A 9,699-nucleotide genomic window follows, 5' to 3' on the forward strand; every position below is an offset into this window, starting at 1 on the left:
CGCCCTGGGTTCTGCTTCTTGGTCACACTGCGGTGTGACGGAATGTTGGGAGTTGGCTTTGAGAGAGAGGGAGGGAGAGAGGGAAAGATGACAGTGATGATTAGAGACCACCTTAACATTTTCTGTGTAGATTTGGTTTCTGGGGAATTTCCTCCCCTTTAATTTTAAAGCAAAGTCAAATCTCCTGCTGCTGTTGTGGCAAGAAGTGCACTGTTTACTCCCGCTATGTGTGTGGCCGCTGCTGTGTCCAACAGCAACAAACAGCAGCATCTCAGACTTCCCTTGCAATGTGCTTGGCAGGTCCAGAAGAAAGAAAAAGGCAAATGGATTGCATCGCCGAGGACTGTCTTTATTGCTACGTCCTCCCTGTCCCATGACGCCAGGTAAGGGCACCGAAAAGTCAAACTGTGTGGTCACATGGCAAACAAAACTACAAAACACCAGCATCCCTTTGGCTCCTGCCAGAAACATTTCAAGCAGACTGTCATCCCTCGTTTCTGTTAACCTTGACAGTTGATCAATACATCTGTAATGGATTGTTATTGGCTGTCTCTGCATTGCTCAGGGATCCAGATTGACTGCTGCAGCCTTTTTGCTGGCAAAGAATAGGGAGGTATGAGAAATTCGTTTCAGTTCATGTTTGATCAGGATTTACCCAGTTCCTGCCTCCTGGATCAAACACAGTCTCAGATGCAATCTGTGGTCGAAGCCCAAACTTTTCCGATCTTGCAGTGTGATTCGCGGATGAAAAAATCGTGTTTGACAGCATGCGTCCCTTTGAAAAATGCGCACGAGAAAATGCACACAAATGCGCTTTAACTGATGGGAGAATACTGCGTACGTTTCAAAGATGCACATAGTTGATGCGTACGTTTGGAAAAACACACACGGAAATACACACAGATTTTCACGTGAAAAGGAAAAACAAAACTCCGAAACTGGTATGGACTCAAGTCAGAATGAGCTTTGAAACAGAATTCGGAGAACTTCGGTGAGCTCAAGTTTTACTGATTCACACATCCCTAGCAAAGAACGTGTGGTAGAGCCCTCCTAGGGCTGCAGGTGTGTCCATGTGTGTGTGGGGGGGGAGTGTGGGGGCAGATATCACATGTTAAATTTTTTGCTGCTGAAAGAAATTTCCCTGCCCCTAGAAACTAGAACATTGCAGGAAAAGACTAGCCTAGAATCTTTATCCCTTGTCATGCTTGATTTCTGTGTTCAGGGATATTGTTGTTGTTCAGTCGTGTCCGACTCTTCGTGACCCCGTGGACCATAGCACGCCAGGCCTTCCTGTCCTGCGCTCTCTCCCGGAGCGTGCTCAAGTCCATATTCATTGCATCACTGATGCTATCTAGCCATCTCATTCTCTGCCATCCCCTTCTCCTTTTGCCTTCAGTCTTTCCCAGCATCAGGGTCTTTTCCAGAGAGTTTTCTCTTCGCATTAGGTGGCCAAAATATTGGAGCTTCAGCTTCAGTATCTGTCCTTCCAATGAGCACTCAGGGTTGATTTCCTTTAGGATGGACTGATTTGACCTCCTTGCAGTCCAGGGGACTCATAAGAGTCTTCTCCAGCACCACAGTTCAAAAGCATCGATTCTTCGGCGCTCAGCCTTCCTTATAGTCCAGCTCTCACAGCCATACATTACTACTGGGAAAACCACAGCTTTGATTATATGGACCTTTGTCGGCAAGGTGATGTCTCCGCTTCTTACTATGCTGTCTAGGTTTGCCATAGCTTTCCTCCCAAGGAGCAAGCGTCTTTTAATTTCATGGCTACAGTCACCGTCTGCGGTGATCTTGGAGCCCAAGAAAATAAAATCTGTCACTGCTTCCAATTCTTCCCCTTCCATATGCCAGGAAGTGATGGGGCCAGATGCCATGATCTTCGTTTTTTTAATGTTGAGTTTCAAACCAGCTTTTGCACTCTCCACTTTCACCCTCAACAAGAAGCTCTTCAGAGCCTCTTCGCTTTCTGCCATTATCATCTGCGTATATGAGGTTGTTGATAATTCTCCCGGCAATCTTAATTCCAACCTGTGATTCATCCAACCCGGCGTTTCTCATGATGTACTCTGCATATAAGTTAAATAAGCAGGGCGACAATATGCAGCCTTGTCGTACTCCTTTCCCAATTTTGAACCAATCGGTTGTTCCATGTCTGGTTCTTACTGTTGCTTCTTGACCCTCATACAGGTTTCTCAGGAGACAGGTAAGGTGGTCTGGTACCCCCATCTCTTTCAGAATTTGCCACAGTTTATCGTGATCCACACAACCAAAGGCTTTAGCGTAGTCAATGGAGCAGAAATAGACGTTTTTCTGGAATTCTCTCGCTTTCTCCATGATCCAGTGAATGTTGGCGATTTGATCTCTAGTTCCTCTGCCTCTTCGAAACCCAGCTTGTACTTCCGGTAGTTCTCGGTACGCATATTGCTGAGCCGAGCTTGTAGGATTTTGAGCATAACCTTGCTGGCATGTGAAATGAGTGCAATTGTTTGGTAGTTTGAACACTCTTTGGCGTTGCCCTTCTTTGGAATTGGAATGTAAACTGACCTTTTCCAGTCTTGTGGCCCCTGTTGAGTGTTCCACATTTGCTGGCATATTGAGTGCAGCACTTTAACAGCATCATCTTTTCGGATCTTAAATACCTCAGCTGGAATACCGTCATCTCCGCTAACTTTGTTGCTAGTAATGCTTCCTAAGGCCCGCTTGACTTCATTCTCTAGGATGTCCGGCTCAAGTTCAGTGAGCGCACTATCATCGCTATCAAGGACATTAAGATTTTTCCTGTATAGTTCTTCTGTGTATTCTTTCCACCTCTTCTTAATCTCGTCTGCTTCTGTTAGGTCCCTGCCTTCTTTGTCCTTTATCATGCCTGGCTTTGCACAAAACGTTCCCTTGAGATCTCCGATTTTCTTGAAGAGATCTCTAGTCTTTCCCATTCTGTTGTTTTCCTCGATTTCTTTGCATTGTTCATTTAAGAGGGCCTTCTTGTCTCTCCTTGCTATTCTCTGGAACTCTGCATTCAGTTGGATATATCTTCCCCTTTCTCCCTTGCTTTTCGCTTCCCTTCTTTCCTCAGCTACTTGTAAAGCCTCCTCAGACAGCCACTTGGCTTTCTTGCATTTCTTTTTCTTTGGGATGGATTTCGTTGCTGCCTCCTGAACAATGTTACGGACCTCCGTCCATAGTTCCTCAGGCACTCTGTCTATCAGGTCTAATCCCTTAAATCTATTCCTCACCTCCAATGTATATTCATAAGGGATATGATTTAGGTCATACCTGAATGGTTTAGTGGTTTTCCCTACGTTCTTCAATTTAAGCCGAAATTTTGCAACAAGAAGCTCATGATCTGAGCCACAGTCAGCTCCAGGTCTTGTTTTGACTGACTGTATAGAGCTTCTCCATCTTTGGCTGCAAAGGACATAATCAATCTGATTTCGATATTGACCATCTGGTGATGTCCATGTGTAGAGTTGCCTCTTGTGCTGTTGGAAAAGAGTATTTGCTATGATCAGCCTGTTCTCTTGGCAAAATTAGCCTTTGTCCTGCTTCATTTTGTACACCAAGGCCATGCTTGCCTGTTATCCTGGTGATTTCTTGACTTCCTACTTTAGCGTTCCAATCCCCTATGATGAAGAGGACATCTTTTTTTGGTTCTAGAAGGTGTTGTAGGTCTTCACAGAACCGATCAACCTCAGCTTCTTCGGCATCAGTGGTTGGGGCATAGACTTGAATTACTGTGATGTTGAATGGTTTGCCTTGGATTCGTACTGAGATCATTCTATCGTTTTTAAGATTGTACCCCAGTACTGCTTTTCCCACCCTTTTGTTGACCATGAGTGCTACTCCATTTCTTCTAAGGGATTCTTGCCCACAGTAGTAGATACGATGGTCACCTGAATTAAATTCGCCCATGCCTGTCCATTTTAGTTCGCTGATTCCTAAGATGTTGATGTTCAATCTTGCCATCTCATGTTTGACCACCTCCAGCTTACCTTGATTCACTGACCTTACATTCCAGGTTCCTAAACAATATTCTTCTTTACAGCATCGGATTTTCTTTTCACCACCAGACACATCCACAGCTGAGTGTCCTTTCGGCTTTGGCCCAGCCGCTTCACTCTTTCTGGCGCTACTTGGAAATTCCCTCTGCTCTTCCCCAGTAGTATATTGGACACCTTCTGACCTGAGGGGCTCATCTTCCGGCGTCATATCTTTTAGCCTTGTGATACGTTCCATGGGGTTTTCTTGGCAAGAATACTGGAGTGAGTTGCCATTTCCTTCTCCAGTGGACCACATTTTGTCAGAACTCTCCGCCATGACCTGTCCGTCTTGGGTGACCCTACACGGCATAGCTTATGGCTTCACTGAGTTACTCTAGCCCCTTCGCCACAACAAGGCAGAGATCCATGAAGGGGGTTCAGGGAGATTCTCTCTCTCTCTCTCTCTCTCTCTCTATATATATATATATATAGAGAGAGAGAGAGAGAGAGTCTGTGTGTGTGGGGGGGGGGAGCGGACCATTCAAACATGTGTCATCCTTCTTTGTCTGCCTGAAGTTGTACTGTCAAGCCAGAGCTGCACCATGTTATTCAGCTGCACCATGTTATTCAGCTGCACATGAAGCCTGGCTTTTTCCATATGAAACTGTGAGAAATCTTGACTGAAGAAGAGCAGATGCCTTCACCTGTTTCTCTTCTGGACATCTGTCAGTGCAAAGCTGATAGGACTGTGCAGTAGCCAAGGCAGTAGAAGCTAAACCAGAGAGCCTGTTTTCAGCTAAAGCTATGGATTGCTTTACTTTCTATCACTTCTTATTTTAGCTTCACTGGATATCGCCAAGGTTTGCTGGGATGTAAGTGGAAGAGGAGAAACAGAGGTCTGGGTAAATTTGGGCAGGGTCAGGAAATCCCAGGGCAGAGAGGTGGCATCAGTGTCCCAGTTCATTTCCGAGCCCAGTACAAAGTGATGGTGTATTAAATTAGGTGTGATTACAATTCCTTAACGACTATCTCTTGTATAACTCTGCCCATCCATTCATGTGAATAGGGGATGCGCCGCTCCATATCCTACTGTGAAGGTTTGAGGCCTACAGAGGCAAAGGGAAAAAAGGTCAGGCTTAGAGGCCTGGGTTTTATTGTTGGGAGGGGGTATCCCTGAGAGGAGTAGTTTCATTTCCCCAGTTAAGTTTCATTTGTTCAGGTTTGAAGCAGTACATTTGGTTTTGAGGGAGGAGGGTATATAAAGAGAGTGAGAGAGCCAGTAAGAGCAGAGTCAGAGAGACCAGAACCTGAAGAAGGAGCACGAAGAAGCAGCCTAGGGGAGTCTAAGTACAGCTACAGTAAAGGAACTTGCATTTTGCAACTTTTATTTTTTCTTAGTGCCTTTTATATCACTCAGCTCTATTGTGTAAATACCTTTAGTTAAGATTTGCTTATTTTAATTTACCAGTAAACTGTTGTGGTTAAACCCTGTCTCTACAGTGTCAATCACCCCACGCCTACAGCCTAAACCCCACATTACTGGGAAAGGGAAGGTAAAAGAAGAAAGGTGGGACTCTTAAGGAGGTAAGAGATCTATGAACAGTTGCTCAGGGGGTCCAGGTCATAAGGGGAACGCTGACAGAAGTGTAGTCAGTGGGAACATCTGACAGAACTTCCTCCACTGTGGCCCCAATATTGTAAAAGCCCCCGCCCCCCGAGAGCCAGTTGACCCCTTCCCTATCAGTGTTTCATGGGTAAGCCAAAGCATCCTCATCCCATCATGCCTAGAAGTCGACTGCCTCCTGAATCTCATTGCTTGCCTCATCTGCCACTTATTATTTTTTGACTGCTCCATGTTTTATATTTATTGTACTGTCTTGAATATGTGAATATTTGCCACCACAGGCGTCCCATCAGAGTTTGGAAAGGCAAGGAAGAAATATTTTATGAATGGATGGATGGATGGATGGATGGAAGGAAGGAAGGGGGAATCTGGCAAGACTGCACAGGATTTGGAACAGAGAAGACACTGCAGAAAAGAAGCAAAGAGAAGGGGCAGACAAGGAAGAAGGAAAGCACATGATGTCCACGGTTAGCCACATGCAAAGGAGGAGAAAACAACTGGATCTGTGATGACTATGTAGAAGAGAAATTGTTGGGAACTGCATAGCAAACTTCCCTTACACAAAAATCCTCTTCTGTGCAGTTTATAAGGCCCAAGACCCTGGGTGTCATCCACTGCACCTGTCCACCCTGATTTAGTGCTGGTTCTAGCCTCTGGGAGGGAGGGCACAGGAAGTTCAAGGGGGCACCCTTAAACTGCAAGAATGAAATATTCTTTCATGCTACTTCCAGCCTCCTCTGGTGCCAAGTGGTACCATCGAAGCAGTGGAACCTTTGCCCATTTCAGTACACCCCCCCCCCCAGTGTTGCCCAACTGTGCATCCTCAGTATCGTAGATGGTTCCAGGAGGAGGTTGGTCACCTGTTAAGCGAGCACAGGAGGGCACAGCAGGTCCCCGAGCCTTTCAGTTGCCGAGAAGAGGAGGTGTCACCCCTCCTCCCGTTCCCTGCAAGCCTGGCAGACGGAGATCGGTGCCTCAAGGGCGCTCCCGAGGCTGCAGTACCAGCCCGCTTGAGCATCTCATCAGCTGACCCAAATAGCCAACTCCTGTCCACCAGGCTCTACAAAAAATGGAGCCTCAGAGCTTGCTGCTCAGTGTCAGCAACGCGCCACTGCTGTGAGGGCAGTGTCTGAGTCCCTTGCCCTGGCCACAATCTTGGAATCTGCCCCCTGCCTGGTGCTGACTATGCACCTGCCTCTTGTCTCTCTCCTCCTTGCATGCCAGCTTCTGGCCAACAGCCCAATCGACTTGATTCCAGGACCCAACAGCTTGGTGTCCGGCCCTTGCCGAGGCCTGATGTCCTCCCATGGGGCACAAGGGATCTGCATCAGGCATCAGGCTCATTTGATGGAGCCGGTTCCTCCTGCTTTGCTTTTGGAGGGCAGCGCATTCCCCTTCCGCTAGCATTTGCTTTGCACTCTTCTTTGCCATGCACACCCATCGCTCACAACTCAGAAGTGGATGAGTGCAGGGACCCATTCCTTCCTCCCACAAAAGGCTCTCTCTCTCTTTTGAAGAGGAAACCACATTCCCTTTCTGGTGCATCAACGCCAAACAAATAACTGCAGGCTAGCAAGCGCCCTTAATTAGCGGCAGATGGCGGACGATGGCAGGTAGCTCCATACCTGTGATGCGTCTCCTACTTAACCGTCTTGCGCTTGGAAGAGCTCCCAGATCCGGAGCTGGCTTTCTCCGGCTGAACAGGGGCAGGGTCTGCCATGCATTCCAGCCTGCAACTGGCACAGCGCACGCAAAGGCATCAACAGAGGATGGATGCCAAACCGGGATGATGTTGCATTAGTGCAAGAGGGGTGTGTGGGGTGCAGTGGGGTTGGGGAGGGGGTGGGCAGGACAGCCCTTGGTAGCTCAGACCATCAGCTGCGTTCAAACGGCACTAGAGAGGTAACACCGCAGAAAGTGGGGGAGCCCTTGCGTCCCGCTTCTTCCCACAGAGGATTTACTGGCGGCGCATTAATGGGGCTGTTCAGTATTCCACTCCAGACGGCGGCTAATGCCTTTGCCAAACTAACTGCAATAAATTAATTAAATTAATCTGCTGCGCTGCGCCCGTCCCCACCCGACGCGGAAGCTGCAGATGAGCGGGGCTTGCCACTTCCTCCTCTTTGGTGGCTAGCTTGGGAATTTGGTCCCCTCCCCACTCCCCCCCCCTCTTCTAGCTCCTGAGTTTTCGGCATGGTACGCCACCTGCCTCATTCAGCTAATCGCCGTCCTGGCGGTTTAGATCACATTAGTTTTCCGTGTAATTAAGACTGTCCAGGAGGGCACGCAGCTGTTTTGCGCGGTCGTTCCCTCTTACACGTCAACGTGCCTCCTGCACAGATAGGTGCAATTAACCAACCCTGTTCACAGTCATTAAGCATTAATGCACCTCATTAGCATAAGAACTGGAAGGAGGCTTTGATGCAGGGGGAACCCCCGTAGGAAAAAGAGAGAGATGTACATGCAAGACAGCAAGCCAAAGAGTCCAGCACTCAAAGCTCCTGGCAAGGCCCAACCATCGAAATGGCTCTCCAGAGCAACAAACACCACCTTTGCCCTGCTCCGGCCTTAGATGTGGGTTGGGCTTTCCAGACTATTCTGCTTTTAAGGCAATTAGGACAACAATTCGGGTGTTTAACCCATGCAGTACACTGGACTTGTGTGTCTGTTTTGCCACAGTGCATCAAGAGAGTAGAGGCAATGCCTCACCATCGGCGTCAGAGTTCATGGCACCTCCAACAAAAAACCTTCTGTGTTGTTGGCTTCAGCCATACTGTGAAGTGACCGCGAGTGTATGTGTGCGTGCGCAGCTCTCTCCGTGCAAACAAAAAACCACTTTCCATTGAGAATAGCCGTGACTTGATGCAAAAGGTAGGCGATGAACAAGAAAAGGCACCGAAGGAAAGCGCATGGACTGGAAGAGGGGGCAACAATGGCTTTGAAGGCATGAAGTCAAAATGGCCACTGTTTTGGCAGTCAGGATGGGTAAAGCAGGATGGCCATTCTATTCTTCAGGCCACTAGTCTAAGGAGGTGGAACAAGCTAACTTCCCCCCTTAGAGTTGTCCACGTTCTATAAATAAAGTTGGCAACCACTCAACTCAATGGCTTCACACATCCAGAGCATGTACAATCAGCCAGTAAGAGGCACCGAGGAAAAAATACGCTTCTGGAAAGTTCTCCTAAAGAGGCGGCTTGACGACACGTTTTGCCTTTCCAGAATGAGCAAGATATAGCAGTATGAGCCCTTTAGAAATGTCAGACATGTGGTTGTGGGGAGGTGTTGTCACAGCAGCAGGCTCCGCTCTGACCATGCGCGTTCGTTTCACCCCAGGAAGCCTATGTGCGTGTGTCAGCACTTCTTTGTGCAATCAAGAACCTTGCCTTTGTAAGCACATGCCTATAAGACTCATGTGGAAACCAAGGTGTGAAGGCCCAGGAAAGGATTGATACTGCCATGCCACACCTATGTGTATTTGTTTCCCCACAGAATAATGTCTGGACTGGGCTATCATCAAATGTATATGAAATAACCATGGAGTCCCCTGGGTGTTTCCTACAAAAGTAAACTGCGAGCAATATGGAATTTGCTACTACAAGACGTGGTGATGGTCACAAATTTGGATGGTTTTAAAAGGGGGTTAGAGAAATTCCTAGAGAAGGCTATCAATGGCTACTAGTCCTGATGACTATGTGCTACCGCCAGTATCAGAGGCAGTATGCCTATGTACACTAGTTGCTGGGGAATATGGGTGGAGGGTGCTATTACACTCACGTCCTGCTAGTGGGTTTCCCGTGGGCAGCCGGTTGGCCACTGTGTGAACAGAATGCCGGAGTAGATGGACCCTTGGTCTGATCCAGCATAGCTCTTCTCATGCTCTTAATAAAAAAGCCAACACCTGGATACGGATACTGGAGAATTTTGTCTGGGTTTGTTTTTACTTCGAATGTGCCCCATTCACAACCACAAACATGAAGGGGAGCACAATTTTCCAGTAAAGCTCACATGTTCCTGGACTTGCAGTCACGTTCGAAAAATACAAAGAAAGCGTGCCATTTTAAAAAATGAGCGCCAAAATGTGCACTTTTTCAG

The 9,699-nt window shown here is 47.6% G+C and overlaps 1 protein-coding gene across 5 annotated transcripts in view; it reads right to left on the minus strand.

Moving 5' to 3' along the window:
* RAI1 (retinoic acid induced 1) overlaps positions 1–9,699 on the minus strand; it is a 211,641-nt gene that overhangs the window by 167,286 nt on the left and 34,656 nt on the right. The gene's annotated exons all lie outside the window — the stretch shown is intronic.

Source organism: Heloderma suspectum, chromosome 12 (genome assembly GCF_057233095.1).
Source record: "Heloderma suspectum isolate Gila_16-S chromosome 12, 16-S_ref, whole genome shotgun sequence".
In the NCBI taxonomy this organism is placed as follows: Eukaryota; Metazoa; Chordata; class Lepidosauria; order Squamata; family Helodermatidae; genus Heloderma; species Heloderma suspectum.